The 20,145-nt window shown below is 37.8% G+C and overlaps 1 long non-coding RNA gene across 2 annotated transcripts in view; it reads right to left on the reverse strand.

Annotated features, from left to right (window-relative positions):
- The window catches only part of LOC103886426, a 71,996-nt gene that overhangs the window by 3,590 nt on the left and 48,261 nt on the right, over positions 1–20,145 (reverse strand). The gene's annotated exons all lie outside the window — the stretch shown is intronic.

Genomic DNA, 20,145 nt, shown 5'->3' on the forward strand with positions numbered 1-20,145 from the left:
CCAAGATGTGCCATAGCCTTGTTGTCACCTGTCATAGTGTTTGGCCTTCTTGGGTGATCACTAAATTCCTTGCTGGTTTTAACAAGTTGTGTTTCATTTTTATTTTTTCCAATGTTAGTTTTCAAGATGTTCCTCTCTTACGTAGATTCCCTAGGCAGTTTATTCAAAGTTGAGATAGGCAAACCTAAACTGACATACTTCAATTTTTAGTAATATGGGAAATGTCCATGATAAAACAACCAAGTAAAAAATGGCAGATAAAAATATGTGCAGTATGCTCCCAGCTCTCCATGTATCTTTCTGCTACTTGTAGATGTGTGACTTTGGGCAAGTTACTTATCCGATGAGCCTCAGTTTCCTTAAATGTGCATAGTAATATGTGCCTTGCAGGGTTAATGTGAGGATCAACAGTGATGCATTTGACACTTCTTTACTAATGTTGGAGAGTTATGTGTTGTCTTAGTTTGCCAGGGTGCCATGACAAAGTGGCACAGACTGGGTGGTTTAAACATTAGAAACATATTTTCTCAATGTTCTGGAGGTTAGAAGTCTGAGATCAAGGTGTCAGTTGTTTTTTCTGAGACCTCACTCCCAGCCTTCTTTCTTTCTAAGTTCAGCTCTTATGCAGAAATCTTTAGGAAGTGTTTTTTCCTTTAATCACAATCACAAGAAATTAATCTTTTCCTTCAGGGTCCTAGGACTCTTCGCTGCACCTGTGTCAGAGCCGTGTTAAATCTTACTTACGTTTGCATCCACCTAGGCCTAGGACAGGATTTGACACATAGTAGGTGTTTAAGAAATAACCCATTGAATTGCATTGAATGCCAGTTAATTAAACAAATGCTTTCCTGTTGTGTGACTTAGCTGGGGAATAGTTTCGTTTGATCAGCGGCAGGCCACCCTGCAGGAAGCAGAGACCAGGAGGAGTTAACATGATCCCAGACCATTTGTTAAAACACTGAGAGTGAAGAAGTTTGTTTATTTGATTTCTTTCATATATATTTTATGTTTACGAAATCTATGGTAGAATATGTTTGAAGCAGCCTAACATTTGTGAATGTTAACATGAATGTTAAATGACTTTCCTGATATATAGACATACTTTGAATTTTTAGTCAATATGAGAAAAACTATTCCGCTCAGGAAGTTCAGAATATCACGTAGGGTGATTATTTAAACTGCTTATGTAGGAGGATAAATAGAGCAGAAAGAAAAGTCGGCTGTGAAAATGTGCAGAGATGATTTAAACAGGACTGTGTTTTGAAATGTATGGAATGTACATATGAATATTTTTTGTCCTGAATGTACTTGTACATACGTTTATTTGGAATGACTCTCCTAAGGATATTTGGGATTACAGTGCAACTACATGAGTGGCTATGTGAAATTCTTCTCACTGTAGGGACCTTCTCTTTCTCATATGACCGCAGCTCCAAACAGGTAGTCTTTTATAAAATCTTAAAGCTAAAAAGTGTGCCTCATACACTGCCCTCGTCCAGGCTGGCTGCTTGTGGAAACCTGAGACAATACTAAGTGAGATGTTAGATGATCTGTAAACAGCTCAAGCAGTGATGGGCCTGACACATCTGTGCATAATCTATAGAGTTCTGTATTTTCACTACCTTTACGGCTGAGGTGCCCATCTTTATTGTTTTTGTAGTAAAACCTACGCTGTTGCTAATGAACGCTTTTTTTGTAAAAAGAATCCTTCGTTCCTTATGCATAGTAAGAGGTCAGTAAAAATTTTTTGAATGGATGAACAAATGAACTGAAAACAGGTTTTTCCCAGCAAACTTCCAACTTCTCAGAAATGTTTGGAAGTAATCTTACTTCTCCCACATCCTCTTTTTTTCATTGATGACTTCACCATACATTTACCCAGTCTTGGAGCGAAAGCATATGGGGCGGTGGGGGGCGGGGTGCAATTAACACCTTCTTCTCTCTGGTTTCCTACATCCTGTCAATAAGCCCAACAACTTTTCTCAGATCTATTATCCCCATTAATTCATTCACCCTGTTTCTGCCTCAGACCATCGCCTTTCACCTAGGCAGCCTCAGGGACTTGTTCCAATATAGGTTTTACTGCCATGACAGAGATTAAACAAAACAGTATTTTAAAACACAAGATAGAAGTGAATTTCTCTGTCACATAATGATCCAGGATTGTTTGGGGTCTCTTCCTTTACAGGGGTTCAGATTCCTCCTGTGAAACCCAGAGGTTTCACATGTAATTTAAATTCACATCCCATTTGTCGGGATTAGTAACATGGCTCATCTCAGAGCAGGGGGATAGCTGGGAAATGTAATTATGTTAGTCTGTTTTCATGCTGCTAATAAAGACATACCTGAGACTGGGAAATTTACAAAGGAAAGAGGTTTAATGGACTCACAGTTCCACATGGCTGGGGAGGCCTCATAATCATGGTAGAAGGCAAGGAGGACCAAGTCACGTCTTACAGGATGGCAAAAGGCAGAGAGAGAGCTTGTGCAGGAAAACTCTCCCTTATAAAACCATCGGGTTTCATGAGACTTATTTGCTCTCATGAGAACAGCACGAGAAAGACCTGCCCCCATGGTTCAATTACCTCCTACCAGGTCCCTCCCACAACACGTGGGAATTCAAGATGAGATTTGTGTGGGGACACAGCCAAACCATTTCGTTAATCTTCATTCTGAATAGCCTTGCATCCAGGTAAATTTCTATCCCTATGGAAGAAGACAGAATGGATATTGGCGGGCAGCCTGAAGTCTCAACCTTATCTCCTAACTGGCTTCCCTGCTCCTGGCCTCAACTAATTTGTCCTTTTCCTCAACTCATAACAAAAGCAAGCTGGTCATACCTTTTGTCCGCTCAAAAATATTCAACAAGCTCCTCTCTATTGACAGATAAACTTTTAGCTCCCAGGGTGGACTGAATGGTCTGTATGTTCTGGTTCCTGCCCAAGTTACCTCCTATTTTGGTCCCTTTGGTACCTTACTTTCTAACTGCACTCTGGCATTTTTTAGTGAATAAAATGGGGTTATTGCTTCAGCACGTTAGTACATGCTACTGTTTCTTTAGGGATGGTATTCCACCTGATGAATTTCTAGTTGACTTAAAAACCTAAGCTCAGAAGTCATTTCCATGAGGAAATCTTTGTTAACCTTCCATCTCCCACAACTAACTAAGATAATTAATTGGTCACTTATTGCTACCTCATAGGTGCACTTGCCTATTTTTACCTTTAATATATTATGTAGTCATTTATCTGTTCACGTACTTATCATCTCTTTCACATCATGAACATGATCGGATTCAACTCAGATATCCTCAGAGCTCAGTATGGTGCTTGCTACCGAGCAGTGGACGGTGAAAGAGAGTAAAGTAGAGTTTTGTATGGTATCATATGCTAGAAAGAATATTGGACCAGCAGTTACTGGGCTCTCCTGCCATCCTGTAATTTATTAGCCTGAGTGACCAAGGACATATCACATTCCCTCTCTGGGCTTCAGCTTTCTCATCCTTAATAGGAGGGTTGGCTCAATCATCCCTAAGTTTCTACCAAATCTAAAAGTTAGTAATTTTCTTATTTTTCTAATATAGCAAGTTGAAATGTAACCCTCCTCCACACCAATATGTTACATTCACACAGCTGTGATTTTGCTAAAAATGGACACTTTCTAAATGTTAAAACAGTACATGTTAGAGAATAGTCAATTTAGATCCAAAAATCCTCACTCCGCTAAAGCATAAACACGAAAGCTCTGGATCCCACTCAGTATTAAACCATTCCAGAATGGAGGATGTGAAATGGCATTGTTTAACAGACTGTATCCAGATATATTTGCCTACCAAATGCATTTTGGATCTGAAAGTGTTGTAATTTAAATGCAGCTAACAAATGCACCATGGATTCTCTCTATGACATGGGTCCATAATGTGGGGAATTCTATACAACTCCTTTGTGTTGCCTTTTATTTATTGAATTGCATTGGGAATCTTGAAGGGTCTCAGTAACATCATTCTTTTCCATCTGAGCTCTGAAACAATTGAAAAGAAGTCAAAGTTGTTTAGCAGATGGAGATAAGCATATCATCTTTATTGGTGTTAAAGATAATATGGAAAAGTATGGCTTACATTTGTAGCCAAGGCAGCTTCCTAGTACTGAGTCCTAGAATTAGACAAACATCCCCCAGCCTGCCTAGATTAGGGTAAACTTGTTCCCTAGCAAATGCATGAATTAAGCATGCTCAGTTTTTCTTTACAAACTCACCATGGCAGGGACTGCTATCTCTTCCCTCAAATCTTTTCTCTCCTTCTTCTTCAGGAATACAACTTCCACTTTTTAGAGGGGCATGGCAACTCCCCAGAATAAGACTACATTTCCCAGTCTCCTTTGCAGTTAGGTGTGGCCATATGGCTTAGTTTAAGAGTACAGAAGTAAGGGAAGTGTTGTGCTCAATTTTTAGGCAGAGTAAAGACATACGCTTTTCTCCCTAGTTTTTCTTCTTCTTTCTGACAAGAATATGGATCTGGGGTGTCCATTCTGGATCATGAAATGGAAACTGGAATTTGTGGATAACAAGCAAACTGAAAGAACCTGCGGCCCTGGAGACATCATGCTATCCCTAGATGGCTTACCTCAAAGTTTATTTATGGGAGAGAGATTATCTTTTTATTTTTTTAAATTATTATTATTTTTGAGACAGAGTTTCACTCTTGTCACCCAGGCTGGAGTGTAGTGGCATGATCTTGGCTCACTGCAACCTTCACCTCCCGGGTTCAAGTGATTCTTCTGCCTCAGCTTCCCAAATACCTGGGATTACAGGTGCTTGCCACCACGCCTGGCTACTTTTTGTATTTTTAATAGAGATGGGGTTTCACAATGTTGGTCTCGAACTCCTGATCTCAGGTGATCCATCCGCCTTGGCCTCCCAAAGTGCTGGGATTATAATTGTGAGCCACTGTACCTGGCCAGAGAAGACCTTTATCTTGTTTAAGTCACTATTATTTGGAGTTTCCTGTCCCTTAAGACTGGCATTCCTTAGCTTTCCTTTCTCTATCAACTTATTTACCTTGAGACTTGCTTTTTAGTCAGTTAGTATTATAGTGCTAAGATTCACCCATATTGATATATGTTTTTATAATCCATTCATTTAAACTCTACTTAATATTCCATTAAGTGAATTTTTATATGATGAATTAATTCACTCTCATGTTGATGGACAGTTGAATTGTTTCTAGATTTTTTGCTACTGTGAAAATGCTGATGCAAACAGTTTTGCACATGTCTCTTGTTGGTGTGTAAGAATACATTTTGATGATATACATAGGAGTGAAATTTCTGGGTCACAGGGTATAGGAATTTCAACTTTAGTAGAGAATGTCAAATTTTTCTGAATTCACATTTCTATCAGCAACATATAGATCCTGTGGCTCTATTTTATCTCTTGGCATAGATTGATTTTTACGTTTTTGCCTGAAAAAACCATGGGAATTTGTACCCCATTCTGGCCTTAATTTGCATTTCCCAGCTCTCTGATAATGTTCAACACCTCTTTGAATGTTTGCAAGCCATGTGTTTCATCTGCAGAACATCTGCCCATGGATTTCCCTATTTCTTATTGAATTGTTTGTCTTATTTTAATATTTATGTGTAGGCATTATTTAGACATCCAACTTTACTTTTCTTGCCAGAAATATAAAGGAATTGGGGAAGATGCTTGTTAAGTTCCTTCATCTGTAAATTGGGATAATCATTCTTGCCATGCTTACCTTTCAAAGCTGATGCAAAGATCAAATGAAAAAATGTATGTGAAAGCACTCTGTACACTAAAAAGGAAGGAATGCTTTGTTTTAGGGTAAATAAGCCTGATAAGTTGTAAATATGGAAACATCCAAGTTTGAATTGAGAGGCAATTTAGTGTGGTGATTAAACACATGGATGGTTGCGCCAGGTTGTCTGGGTCCAAACCTTCCCCAGCAGATACTAATGATGTGAACTTAGGTGATTTATTTAACCTACATGTCTCAATTTCCTTATGTAACAAATGAGGGATAGTCATAGTCTCTACCTCAAAGAGATTTTTAATAGGATAGAATGAATTAATATATAGATAAGACTGAGAACAGTATCTAGCAAATAATAAGCACTATATTAATACCTGTCGAGAGCATTACTTGACTTGGATTTCCACAGTTCCTCCTGAATGTTCTGCTAATCAAATTCAGAACCATTACTTCCACATACTCCCATACATGTACATTCTTTTCATATTGACCCATTTCTAACAGGTGAAAATATTTTTTTCTTTCATGAATAACTCTTGAATATAGAATTAGTGGCTGGTGGAAAAATATTAACTCAGGCCACTGAAGTATACATGTAATAATAGAATACAAATAATACATTATATAATAATAATATACCATAGAATGCATAATTCTGCCTCTAAGCTCTTGTTCTTGTTTAATAGCCTGTGATCCTGTAAGGGGTATTGAATTACTTATTCCAGACTGCATGAAGCATGACAACAAGGCATGATAGACCTTAAATTGCACTGCTTTGTTGAGCCTGAAATCACACTTGAGGCCATAGTTATTGTCCAAGTAAAATGGACTGCCAATTATTTGAATAAAGAGAAGTGGTATTGTCTTATATTAGTTACCTTTTTTTCTCATTAATGAAGTTCATTTGGGCCCATTTGTCTGCCTTTTCTTTGTTCTGCTGCGACTTTCTTAAGACTACTGAATCCATAGATGGCTTTTATCCACTCCAGACAGACAGAAGGAGTCCGATTCTTCTAGTGAATGCATTTTTAGCAAGAATTAAAGCCTATGTATCTGCCTTTTGAAGCAGCTGGCATCCTGCAGCATTCAGAACCACCTGCATTCAGCCTTCAGGGACCTGGACTGCTTTGCTGATGGTTTAGCTATCAACGGAAGGCATAAACACTGCAGGTTGTGTATAAGCTTGAGAGGGTAGCTAATTATGCTAAACAAGAAATATTAATAATGCAAGATGTGCAAACAAAGACGCTCTTGTCAATTTCAAGACATTATTCTTCCTTTCCTCTTCCTGCTCTCTCCCTCCCCACTCTCTTCTACTCATCTGAAGAACATAATAGTAGCAGAAGGTGGGGCTCCTCCAGCAGATACTGGATCCTAAAAAAGCAAGAGATGACAATGACAGTAAAATTACCCATCCTGAGAAAGAGAAACATCATTTTTATCTGTCTTGGAGCTGAGATTTTATGAAAGGTTTAGAAACCAAAGCAGTGCAGAAACTGGAAGAAATTAAACAAAACTGGTAAAGGCTCTCACGGAGAGTCCAGTCAAGTGTTAGGATAGGGTCTTGTCAGACACATCCTGGGTCACTTCCCTCCAGACCTGAATAAGGGGAGACTTGGCGTATGGAAAGGTAAGAGTTGGGTCCATTGGAAGGACAAACTCTTTTTTCCTGCCCTTGGAGTAAGAACGTCTGAATAAACATTTTTCAGGAGGCCCTGTCAGCTGATCTAAACTTGGTTCTCTTAAGCTAAGGCCCGCAAAAGAGTCTTATGAGGTCATGGACAGGTATTCTGGTTTCTTTTTCTGTGTAACCAAATATCCCAAAACTTGTTGGCTAAAATAATGATTTATGATTCTCTGTTGATGGTTGATGGACTTGGTTTGGCAGTTCTTGTTGGGCTGTCTCACAAGATAGCTGCAGGGGCTGGCGTCATCAGGAAGCCCAGGTGAACTAGATATCAGTGTGGCCTTGGTACTCACAGGTACGGTCCCTGGTGCCCTTCCATGTGACAAATATGGCACAGCATCACCTCTGCCACGTTCTATTGTTCTAAACAGCGAAAGGCCAACCCAAATTCACCCAGAGAATGGAGTCACCTGTGGGTGCTAAGAGGAACCCAGTAGGAATAGGATGGGGGCTGCCTTTGGAGACAAACTACCGCACAGGTACCCACCCCTTGGGAAGTTTCCCAGGAAACATACCCACAAAGAAGCACTGGAGACCTTTAGTGCTGGGCCTAGCAGGAATTCCTCGCTGGTGAACTGCTTTTCATCCTTTAGCTTTCAGCTAAAACATTACTTTCCCTACAATGACTGTCCAAGGCTCTGTCATTAAATTAGATTTTCCAGCATTTTTACTTTATAGCATTTATCACAGTTTGTAATGACATATTTCTATGATTATTGATTTAACATATGTCTCCAACACTGGACTGAATTTTCTGAGGGTGCTTTGCATGCTCCCCACTGATTCCCTGCACTTAACTTGGTGCTGGCTCTCAGTAAGACAACAGGCAAGAGTTACAGTGGAATGATGACATAGGTGAGTGGTTAACATCAACATATCTGATCTTGCCAACCAGCTTCTATGGTTCACACAGAGATTTCTATAAAGAGGAGTCTCCCTTTCATTCATTGATTATGTTTTAAAATCAAAATTTACCGAAAGAGAGATTTTCAGAGGCTTATGGATTCCAGATTAAGAACACCTAGTTTAGGTGTTACAGCATAAAACATACTGAACTTATATTTTTAGTTATATTATTTTGGATTTATTTAGAATGGCTGTGGAATGTCCTTCTTTGATGAGAAGGTGAAAAACCTTTTATATCCTAGATGTTTATAATAATGTAAAAGCTAGAGTTTGTGTCAGAAGAGCTAGGATCTACAACAGGTTGAAAAGTTCATAAAATATTCCAAGCGTCAGGGTCAGAGTTTAGGGTATTTTACTTTAGGACCTGTTTGCATTTCAGATCATGCTTGCATTTCATGACAAACTAAACATACCCTTGAATCTGCTCTGAACATATTTCACATGACTATTTATCTGAATGTGAATAAAATATAGAGAGGTTGCAAAATCATCCAGCAAGGATGAAGTTTTATTGTTTCAGGTCAGTTGACCGTCACTCTGAGAATAAAACAGTGAGCACCTAATGCACTGAAGTAAGGAGTATGGATTTTGCTCTAAATGAAGCTATTGGAAGGTTTTCAGTCAGAGAGAGACAGGATCATACATTTTAAAGTAATATCCCAGGTGCTGAGTGGAGTTTAGACTATAGTTTATGAGTGAAGGAAGAAGACTAGCCAAGAAGCTACTGCAGTTGTCCAGGTGGGACTTAGAGGTAGCAGTCAAGACCAGGGGTGAATGACTAGAATAATGAAGGAATTTAAAATCATGTACATTTATATTTAAAAAGCCTGGAGATCCTTAGATGTTTCAACTGGGAATATGAGCGATGCCTTCAAATATATGATGGCTGCCATGTAAAGGATTAAAATTATTTCGAATTTCCAAAGGCAGAACCATGAGCAGAAACCACAGGGCATGAAATCCAGGCTCAGAATAATTTTATCTCTGAGCCATGCAGAGATGGAAGGGGCTTCCTGGGGAGGCTGTGAGTTCCCATCCCTGACTATGTTCCAGTAGGGGCTAGAGGACCTCTCAGAGAAAATGTGGTGGGTCTAGGGAGGGATCGTGGGACCAAATGATGCTTAGATGTCCTTTGGAGATTTGGGGAAATATGGCAGTAATGGGAGTTGTGGATATTCTCATTTTGGTGTTACACCAGTAAGATAGAGAAAATTAACAATCGTGTCACTCTTCTTGAAGCTTTTCAGAGAAGGACTCCTGAGTATTTGGCACAGAGCATATCCAAGGTTATGTGTTGCTACTGTTGACCTAGTTAGTAGAGATGTATAAGCTTTTCTTTTCACTTCTTGGCTACATTTCTCAAAATCTTTTTCTTTAATCTTCTTTGGAGAGATGCAGTAGGGGAAGAGTCTAAGATCTGGATTAGAGAAACCTAGCTTGAAATTCTCTGTCCACATTGCTAATTGCGTGAGTGTCAGCAAATTATATAATGGTTCTGGGCCTCATTTACTCACCTATTAAATGGGGATAACACTACTTATTTCTACAGTTGTTGTAAGAACTCATCTGTACAAAGTTCCCAGCATCCTGGAAGATTTTAATACATAGTAATTGTATGTAGAGAAAAAAAAACCCCAAAACAAAAACAATTTTCTTATGCAAGCCAATGAAACCTAGTCATTATGTGTATAAATTGGAAGGTACAAATCACAGTAAGTGAAGAGTTAACTGGCAAAAGGAAATGCTCACTGAGTTGATGAAGTTCTAACTTCAGGGTATTGTTTATTAGTTTCCTCTAATTTGATGCATCTTTAAAGATAACCATTTATACAAATTCTTAAACACTCTCAGAAATTAACCACAGTTCAGAGGCAATAATGTATGATTCTTGGAGCTTTCTCCAGGCTAGTGCTGGGAAGCGGGAGGGAGTAATTGAGCCTCTGGGATGAGTGCACTTCTTCCTGTGGATGCTGGGTGGGGTTGAAATTGGTCTTCAAATAAACATGATTCATGGTTTAGTGGAGAAACTGCAAAGTTCCCCATGAAAATGGAATAGCAAGCCAGTTCATTATACTGTAGTTACTGATATTGCAATCTGCTTCCAATGGAGGCAATTAAAATACATTTAGGAAAGAGTGTGATTGGGACTTCTGTTTGTATTCACCTAACCATTAGATGCCTGGACTATGTTTTTCAAGTGAGACTCCTCCACCACCTTTGGGTTCTATTCATTTCTATATCTCTAGCACCTGTCACAGATGCCTGGCACATTGATGGTTTTTGATAATAATTTACTGATTGATTAGAAATTCCCTTATTATGCAGCCTCTGGTGTGCTTTTGCCCACCCAGCACAGGGATGCTCAGAAACTGCTTATAAAATTACCTTTTTGTGTATATGCATTACACATGCCCCCCTCACCCCAGAGGCTTTGGTTCTCACCTAGTACCAATCTTGAACACACGTCCTCCATGGCTTTTATATTTACAGTAAATGACCCATTCACACCAATGCAATTGTGTGCATAACCTGCTTATGCATGAGACTTGCCCTATTTTCTCAGAGTTTCCTGTAAAGCCCCAAAGCTGAAAGAGCAGACAAGTTCCCCCATATTTTTACAAGAGTGTCAGGGAGCTGGCAGAGGTGCCTTCTATGGCTTTCTGGGTAATCTATTGATACTCTGACTATCACTACCGCCCACCACATCCTAACTATCCTATATAAAGTGAAGACATGACATTTGAAGGAAATTCACCCAACAGTTCATTGATGTGGGGAAATTTAGGCTTAGAGGGGAGTGCTGCGACATGGTCATCTCAAGACCCACATAACAGAGTTCCAAGAAAACTGTCATAGAGTTTAGAAATGGGTGCTTCAAGAAGGGGAGGCTGGTGTCTCCTTCCCTGCCTGGATGCTGCTGAGCTCAGAAGCATGGCAGCCATTCTAGCTCTGCCACAGGGAGTGGAGGCAGAGAATTCCCAAAGGACTTGACTCCTTGACACTGGAGCTTAGAGTGATCCCTGAATATAGAGAATGGGGCATAATTACAACCTGGACGATTGTGGAGGTATGAGTGTGGATGGTGCAGCCTGCAATGGCTGGGTTGAGAAGAAGGATAAGAGGGCCAGCATCTGGCAAGCATTTTCCTTGCCATGGAGCTGGCCAGGCTTAAGCCATCTAGAAGGCATCTTCCAAAGAGGGAAGCACATGTGGGAGGGGACTCATCTGTGGAAAGTACCATATTGGGGGGCAGAAGCTAAGAGATGGTCCAAAGAGCAACTGGAGAGCATGCCACCCCCTCCAGGGCCTGAGCAATATGGCAGTTCCCACTGTGACTCTGAGAACTCACACATATCTCATAAGAAGCCAGCATTTGAAAGTGGGCAACACAGAAGGGCCATCTAGTGTCAGCCAAGGGAGAAAGATAACAGTGACTGTCTAAAGGAGAAAAGAGACTTTTACCTCTTCCTCTAATCCCTCTTCATGCACTGACCCCGAAAAAGGCAGAAGAGAGGGAAGAAGGTGGAAGAACAGGTCATGCTCAATCTCTACTGCAAGTTCCCAAACCAAGTTCAAGCCTGACTGGAGAAGGAGTGGACAGTGGAGGCAGATAGTGAGGAGAAAAGAAAGGGAAGGGGCCTGAAATTAGATGTGAGGTTCAAGTTTTATTATAGATCAGACAGAATGTTAGAGTATATAAAAATCTCCTTTAGCAAGGAGATCATTTGTAAAAAAAAAAAAAAAAAAAAAAAACAAAAAAAAACAGATTAGATAATCACTGCATCTACCTGGGGTATCACTAAAAGGTAGAGAAAGACGATCCATCAGAATATGCAGAAAGTAGTGGAAAGAGAAAAATAAAACTATTACTGTTTGTATTCTTACTAAGCTCTGACTATTCATTAAAATGCTTCCATATATAATGTAGATATCACTTAAGAATTCATAGGTGATATGGAAGTGGGACTTACATCGCTCAGGGCCCACTTATATCACATCTCAGCAGCCTCGTTAGATGTGCTTTTCCTTTCTAAATCTGGTGGGTTACTCTCCCTCGTGGTGCTCATTCTCTCCTCTTTGGATGCAAACTTGCATACCCCTCCTCAGAAGGCACTTTAGTGAGACCCCATATTAAGGGCATGGCATTGAGGTCACTTTGCATGGGAAGGCAGCTTACATTCATATACACTCACCCTAGACTTTCTTCTTCCAAGAATAATGTCAGTAGCTAGGTTTAGAGATTGAGCATGGTCTCATAGAAGACACTTTCATTTAGGCTAATTAAAACAGGTATTGTGCTCAGAAAAGAAATCAAAGACAACTTCTTAAAGTAATCCTGGGTTCTCACTGAATAATGCAGTGGACACTCTTGGGTGTTAGATGTGAAAGGCTCACAAGATGTTTAGTATGTGCTGTTTAATACCCTATTTCCAACATTCAGGCAAATTTCCTATTTGGGGACACTGTCTCCACCTAACTGAAAATTGCTGAGCTCTTATGTTATTACCCAGATGGTTTTATAAATTGGTTTTGAGTTATCATTTGCTTTTAGTAGATGAGTTCATTTGGAAAAGAAAATTTAAAACCTAATATTAACAAATGAAAATGACAGTGATTGGTCTTTTTTTGTGTGGGAATCACAAGAGGATAGGAAATGATGGAATTTAAAGCATCCTTTGAGATGGCTCTTCCATGGTAAGATTGTGGTAGAAGCTAAGGAGTGACAGCACTTAATATTTCTACATTGTAATGGCCTTTTGACAGTCTATACTTCAGCAGTCTGACACGTGTGCAAATTTTGAAGGCAGGGACATTTAATCTACCTGCAATCCTGTTGATTATGTCTCCAAAATATATTTTCAATCAATTCTCTTTTTTTTTTTTTTGAGATGAAGTTTTGCTCTTGTTGCCCAGGCTGGAGTGCAGTGGCACGATCTCGGCAACCTCCGCCTCCCAGCTTCAAGCAATTCTCCTGCCTCAGCCTCCCAAGTAGCTGGGATTACAGGTGTGTGCCACTACGCCTGGCTAATTTTTGTATTTTTGGTAGAGACGGGTTTTCACCATGTTGGTCAGGCTGGTCTTGAACTACTGACATCAACTGATCCACCTGCCTCAGCCTCCCAAAGTGCTGGGTTTACAGGCATGAGCCATTTTGTCTGGCCCAATTCTCTTCTCTTTACCTCCATTGCCACTACTTTAGTCTGGACCCCTAATTGTCTCTTTGCTTCAATCCATTCCCCTAATAGTAGCTGATGAGATATTAGAAAACTAATGGAGGACTTATAACTTAAAACAGTGAATCAAAATAAACTCACAAAATCTCTATTCTCCAATACTTAATAAATAGGAGGCAGAGGACTGTACAAACCAGCAAAAAATATATCAACAATTTGATTGAATAAACTTAGACAAAATCCTCTCGTTCTGTTTGCATCTCTCCATATTTGGGAGTATTGGTGTAAAGGCCCAGGCTTTTGCTGCCTCACCAGAATGGCTTCTTGGGGATAGCTACTGGGTTAGAAGCAGGGTTAGGCTAAGTCCTCCCCTCCTTTCCACACTAGAACCTCTCTTCTCATTTTTTGGTGGATAAAAAAGTTCCTTTCTGTGGTGGCCATGAGAATGTGCCTCTCAGATCTCCAACTATAGGGACCAAGGGATCCAACTGCTTGGCTGTGAAATCCATCACTGAGTTTGTGTCAAATCCATGTTTCCCAGCTATTGGCTGTGCCCGGCAGCGACATAGTAGCAGACCCATTTATGAGAGATGCAAGACTCCACTGATGGGCAATTTTGGCTCAAGAACTCTGCAATGGCCTTGTCCAAATTTCCTTTGACTGCATAAGAATCTAGCAAGCTTCTACCTAGCCTTCCTCCCTTCTCTCTCTTCTTTACTCAGTCAGACCTACATCACAGTCTGATGGTTCTCTCAGCCCTTCCTGGAAGTCTCCAATTTTCTCTCATAGACATTCCCCTAATAACTTTCTTGCACATTTAGTCTTGTCTTGATTCTCTTGGAGGACCCAAACTGATACACTGGCACATAAAAAATGTTTAATACAAGTATTCAAGAAATGAATGACCTTAATGAATGAATTTAAAAGCCTTTTTATTAAATGTTTTTCAAGTTAATTAACTTTTTTTCCCCAAAGAGTAGTTTTAGGTTCATAGAAAATTTGTGTAGAAAGTACAGAGAGTTCCCATATACCCCATTACTTCCACACATTCACAACCTCCCCCACTGTGGACATCCTACACCACAGTGGTACCTTTGTTATAATTGACAAAACTATATTGACATATCATTGTCATCTAAAGTCCACAGATCACATTAGCATTTACTTTTGGTTTTGTACATTTTGTGGGTTTGGACAAATGTATAATGACCTGTATTCCTCATTGTGGTATTATACAGAATAGTTTCACTACCCTAAAAATTTTCTGCCGCCATAGTTTTGCCTTTTCCAGAATGTCATGTACTTGGAATCACACAGTTTATAGCCTTTTTAGATTGTGTTCTTTCACTTAGTAATATGCATTTAAATTTCCTCCCTGTCTTTTCATGGTTTGATAGCTAATTTGTTTTTAGCTCTGAATAGTATTCCATTGTCTAGATGTATCGCAGCTTATTTGTTCCTTCACCTACTGAAGGACATCTTGGTTGCTCCCAAGGTTTGGCAATCATTAATAAAGCTGCTATAAACATCCAAAGGCAGGTTTTTGTGTGAACATAAGCCTTCAAATCATTTGGGAAAAAAAAATATGATTGATGGATTGTATAGTAAGAGTATGTTTAGTTTTGTAAGAAACTGCCAAATTGTCTTTCAAAGTGGTTGTATTATTTTGCATTTTCACCAGCAATGAGTGGAAGTTCCTGTTCTTTCACATCCTCCCCAGCATTTGATGTCAGTGTTTTGGGTTTTGGCCATTCTAATAGATGTGCAGTGGTATCTCATTGTTTTAATTTGCAATTCACTAATGACATTTGATGTTGAATATTTTTTCATATGTTTACTTTAATATCTTCTTTGGTGAGGGGTCTGTTCAGGTATTTTGCTTATTTTAAAATCAGCTTGCTTTTTTTTTTTATTGCCGAATTTAGCTCTTTGTATATTTTGGATACTAGTCCTTTATAAGATGTGTGTCTCACAAATATTTTCTCCTAGTCTGTGGTTAGTCTTCTTATTCTCTTGATATTGTCTTTTGCAGAGCAGAAGTTCTCAAGTTCAAAGAAGTCAAGCTTATCAAATATTTCTTTTATGGGTCATGACTTTTGTGTTGTATCTAAAAAGTCATTGTGCCATCCAAGGTCGCCTAGATTTTCTCCTATGTTATCTTCTAGGAATTCTACAGCTTTGGATTTAAATCTTTTATATATTTTGAATTAATTTTTGAGAAGAGTGTAAGGTCTGTGTCTCTGTTTTTTTTTTCTTTTTTTAATGTAGATATCTAGTTGTTCTAATACCATTCAATGGAAGACAATATTTGTTCCCATTGAATAGCCATTGCTCTTTTGTTAAAGATAGTTGGCTATACTCGTGCAGTTCAATTTCTGAGCTCTCTACTCATCCCATTAATTGTTGTTGTTGTTGTTGTTGTTTTGCTCCAATTTTTCATGAATATCACATGGTCTTGGGTACTGTAGCTTTAATTACTGTGTTTTAATTATTGTAGTAAATATAGAAGTCAGGTACTGTCAGTCCTCTGACTTTGTTTTGCTTCTATAATATTGAGTTGGCTCTTCTGAGTCTTTTGACTCTCTGTATACATTTTAGATTCAATTTGTTGATATTTATAAAATATCTTGCTGAGATTTTAACTGAGATTGCATTAAATTTCTAAATCAACTTGGGTAAAATTGACATATTGACAATATTAAGTCTTCTATCCATTAACATAGAATACGTCTTTATTTACTTAGTTCTGCTTTGATATCTTTCATTAGAGTTTTATAGTTTTCCTCAGACAGATGCTGTACATATTTTGCTATATTTATATCTAAGAATTTTTGTGGGGATGCTGATGTAAATGGTAATATGTTTTTAATTTCAAATTTCACTCATTCCTTGCTGGTATAAAGGAAGGTGATTGACTTTTATATATTAGCTTCTATCATGTAACCTTCATATAATTGTTTATTAGTTCCAGGAATGTTTTGTCAATTCTTTTGAATTTTCTATATAGACAGTCATTTCACTTGTAAATAGAAGCAGTTTTATTTCTTCCTTCCCCATCCATATAACTTTTATTTTATTTTCTTGTCTTATTACATTAGCTAGAACTTCTGGTATCATGTTGAAAAGCAGTAGTCAGCAGGGACATCCTTGTCATGATTCTGATCTTATCAGGAAAAGTTTGAGTTTCTCACCATTAAACATGATGTTAGCGGTAGGCTTTTTTTTTTTTTTTTTTTTTGGTAGATTTTCTTTGTTAAGTTGAGGAAGTTTCCCTTTATTTCTAGCATGCTGAGATTTTTTTAAAAATCATAAATGGATGTTGGATTTTGTTAAATGCTTTTTCTACATCTATTGATATGATAATGTGATTTTTCTTCTTTAGCTTATTGATGTGATGGATTATATTAATTAATTTTCAAATGTTGAACTAGCCTAACATACCTGAGATAAATTCCACTTGGTAGTGGTATACAATTCTTTTAACACATTTTTGGATTTGACTTACTAAGTCTTTGTTGCAGACTTTTGCATCTCATCTCTCATGTTCATAAAATACATTTATCTATAGTTTATTTTCTTAAAATGTCTCTGTCTGGTTTTGATGTTAGGGTAATGTTGGCCTTGTAGAAGGAATCAGGGTGGATTCCCTCTCCTTTTTTTGGGACGAGATTGTGGAGAATTGGCATAATGTCTTCTTTAAATGTTTGGTAGATTTCACCAGTGATTGTTCCAGGACTGGTGCTTTCTGTTTTGGGAAGTTATTGATTATTGATTTAATTTCTCTAACTGATGTAGGGCTATTTAGATTGTCTTTTTTTTTTTTTCTTGTTTGAGTTTTGGTGTAATCTATCTTTCAAGGAATTGGTCAATTTTATCTAGGTATCACAGTAGTGGCCATAGGGTTGTTTATAATATTCCTTTATTATCTTTTTAATGTCTATGAGTTCTGTAGTGATGTTCCTGCTTTCATTCCTGATATTAGTAATCTGTGTCTTCTCTTCTACTCTTGGTGCCTGGCTAGAGGCTTATCAATTTTACTTATCTTTCCAAAGAACTAGTTTTAGTTTTATTGATTTTCTCTATTGAGTTCCTGTTTTCAATTTTATTGATTTCTGCTCTTTTATTTATTTCTGCTTAATTTGAATTTAGGCTGCTCTTCTTATTTTGGTATCCTAAGGTGGAAGCATAAACTATTGATTTTAGATACTTTTTATTTTCTAATATATGCATTCCATGCCATAAATTTCTCTCTAAGCCCTGCTTTTGCTGCATCCTGCAAATTTTGATAAGTTGTATTTTCATTTAGTTCCAAATTAAAAACTTATCTTGAAATTTCTTTTCTGAGGCATGTGTTATTTAGAAGTGCAGTTTAATCTTCAATTATCTTGGGATTTTGCAGCTTTCTGTCATTGATTTCAAGCTTAATTTCACTGTAGTCTGGGAGCAGATGTTTTATGATATTTATCTTTAAAAATTTGTTAAGGCATGTTTTATGACCCCGAATTTGGTCTATCCTGGTTGATGTTCTGTGTGAGCTTGAGAAGAAGTCTATAACCTACTGTTGTTGGATGAAGTAGTCTATAAATTTCAATTATACCCAGTTGATTGATGGTGCTGCTGAGTTCAACAATGTGCTTACTGATTTTTTGCTTGAATCAGTACATTTCTAATAAGATGTGTTAAAATGTTGAGCCCTAATAGTGGATTCACCCATTTCTCCTTATAGTTTTATCAGTTTTTACCTCACATATTTTGACACTCTGTTGTTAAGTGCATACATATTGAGGATTATTATGTTTCCATGAAGTATTTACCTCCTCTATCATTATGTAATATCCCTATCCATTCTTGATAACATTCCTTGCTCTGAAGTCTGCTCTGTCTGAAATTAGTAGAGTTACTTCCTCTTTTTTTAAATTAGTTTTCCTCATTACTTTTAATCCCCGTGTGTCTTTATATTTAAAATGGATTTCTTCTAGACAGCATATAGTTTGGTCTTGTTTTTGATACACTCTAACAATCTCTGTCTTTTAATTGGTATATTTCAATCATTAACATTTAAAATGGTTGTTGATATAGTTTGCTCAATATCTATCATAGTCGTTAATATTTTTATTTGTGTTTTTGTTCTTTCTTCCTAGTTTGCTTTCCACACTTTTTCTGCCTTTTGTGGTTTTAATTGAGCATTTTATAAGATTCAATTTTATCTCCTTTCTTAGCATATCACTTATGGTCAATTATGGTTTTTTATTTTGTTGTTGTTTGTTTGTTTTTTTGACCTTGCGCTCCCCCCAGGCTGGAGTGCAGTGGTGTGATCACAGCTCACTGCAGCCTTGAACTCCTGGGCTCAAGTAATCCTCTCACCTTGGCCTCCCAAAACACTAGGATTACAGGTGTGAGCCTTCCTATCTGGCCCCTATGGTTTTTTAAAAAAACGATTTTTAGTGCTTGCCCTGGAGTTTGCAATGTACATATAAAATCCAAGCCCACTTTCAAGTAACACTACACCCCTTCACAGGTAGTGCAAGTACCTTATAGGAATGACAACAAAATATTCCTAATTCCTCCCTCCTGTCCTTTGTAACTTGTCATTCATTTCACCTACACATAAACATACACACATACACACACGAGCATATGTCATCAAACATATTTTTGTTGTTATTTTGAACAAACTGCTATTAGATCAATTAAGATTAAGAAACATAAAAGTTTTTATTTTATCAAAACTTATTCCTTGTCTGATTTTTTTTTTTTTTTTTTTTAGGTCTGAGTTCTGACTTACATTATTTTCTTTCTCTCTGAAAAATTTCTCACATTTCTTGCAAGCAGATCTACTGGAAACAAATTCACTCAAATGTTGTTTGCCTAAGAAAGTCTTTATTTCTCATTCACTTTTAAAGAATAATTTCATAGGATACAGAATCCTAAGTTGGTGGATATTTTGGGGTTGTTGTTCTAAACGCTTTAAATATTTCCTTCCAATCTCTTGCTTGCATGGCATCTGAAAACAAGTCAAATGTAATTATTATTTTTGCTTCTTTATAGGTAAGATGTTTTTCCTCTGACTTCTTTCAAAGTTTTTCTTTATCTTTGATTTTCTCAGTTTGAATATGATGTACCAAAGTTTACTTTATTTTGGCATTTACTTGGCTTGATAGTCTCTGAACTTTCTGTATCTATGATTAGGTATCTGACATTAATTTGGGAATTCCTCAGTCATTATGCTTCAAATACTTTTTTCTGTACCTTTCTGTTTTTATTCTCCTTCTGGTGTTGCCATGATGTGTAATTTATACCTTTTGTAGTGTTCTCATAGTTCTTGGCTATTTGGTTCTAGTTTTTCTCAATCTTTTTTCTCTTTGCTTTTTAGTTTTAAAAGTTTGTCTTGTCATATCCTCAAACTCAAAGACTCTTTTTTCATTATCTTTTCTACTTTTATTTTGGAATTGGGGGTACTTGAGCAGGTTTGTTACAACGATATATTTCATGATACTGAGGATTAGAGTATGAATGTACTCCAGGTAGTGAGCATAGTATGCAACAGGTAGTTTTTCAGCCCTTGCTTCCCTCCCTCTCTCCCCGCTCTGGTAGTTCCCAGTGTCTAT

This window comes from Papio anubis, chromosome 7 (genome assembly GCF_008728515.1).
Source record: "Papio anubis isolate 15944 chromosome 7, Panubis1.0, whole genome shotgun sequence".
NCBI classification, from domain to species: Eukaryota; Metazoa; Chordata; class Mammalia; order Primates; family Cercopithecidae; genus Papio; species Papio anubis.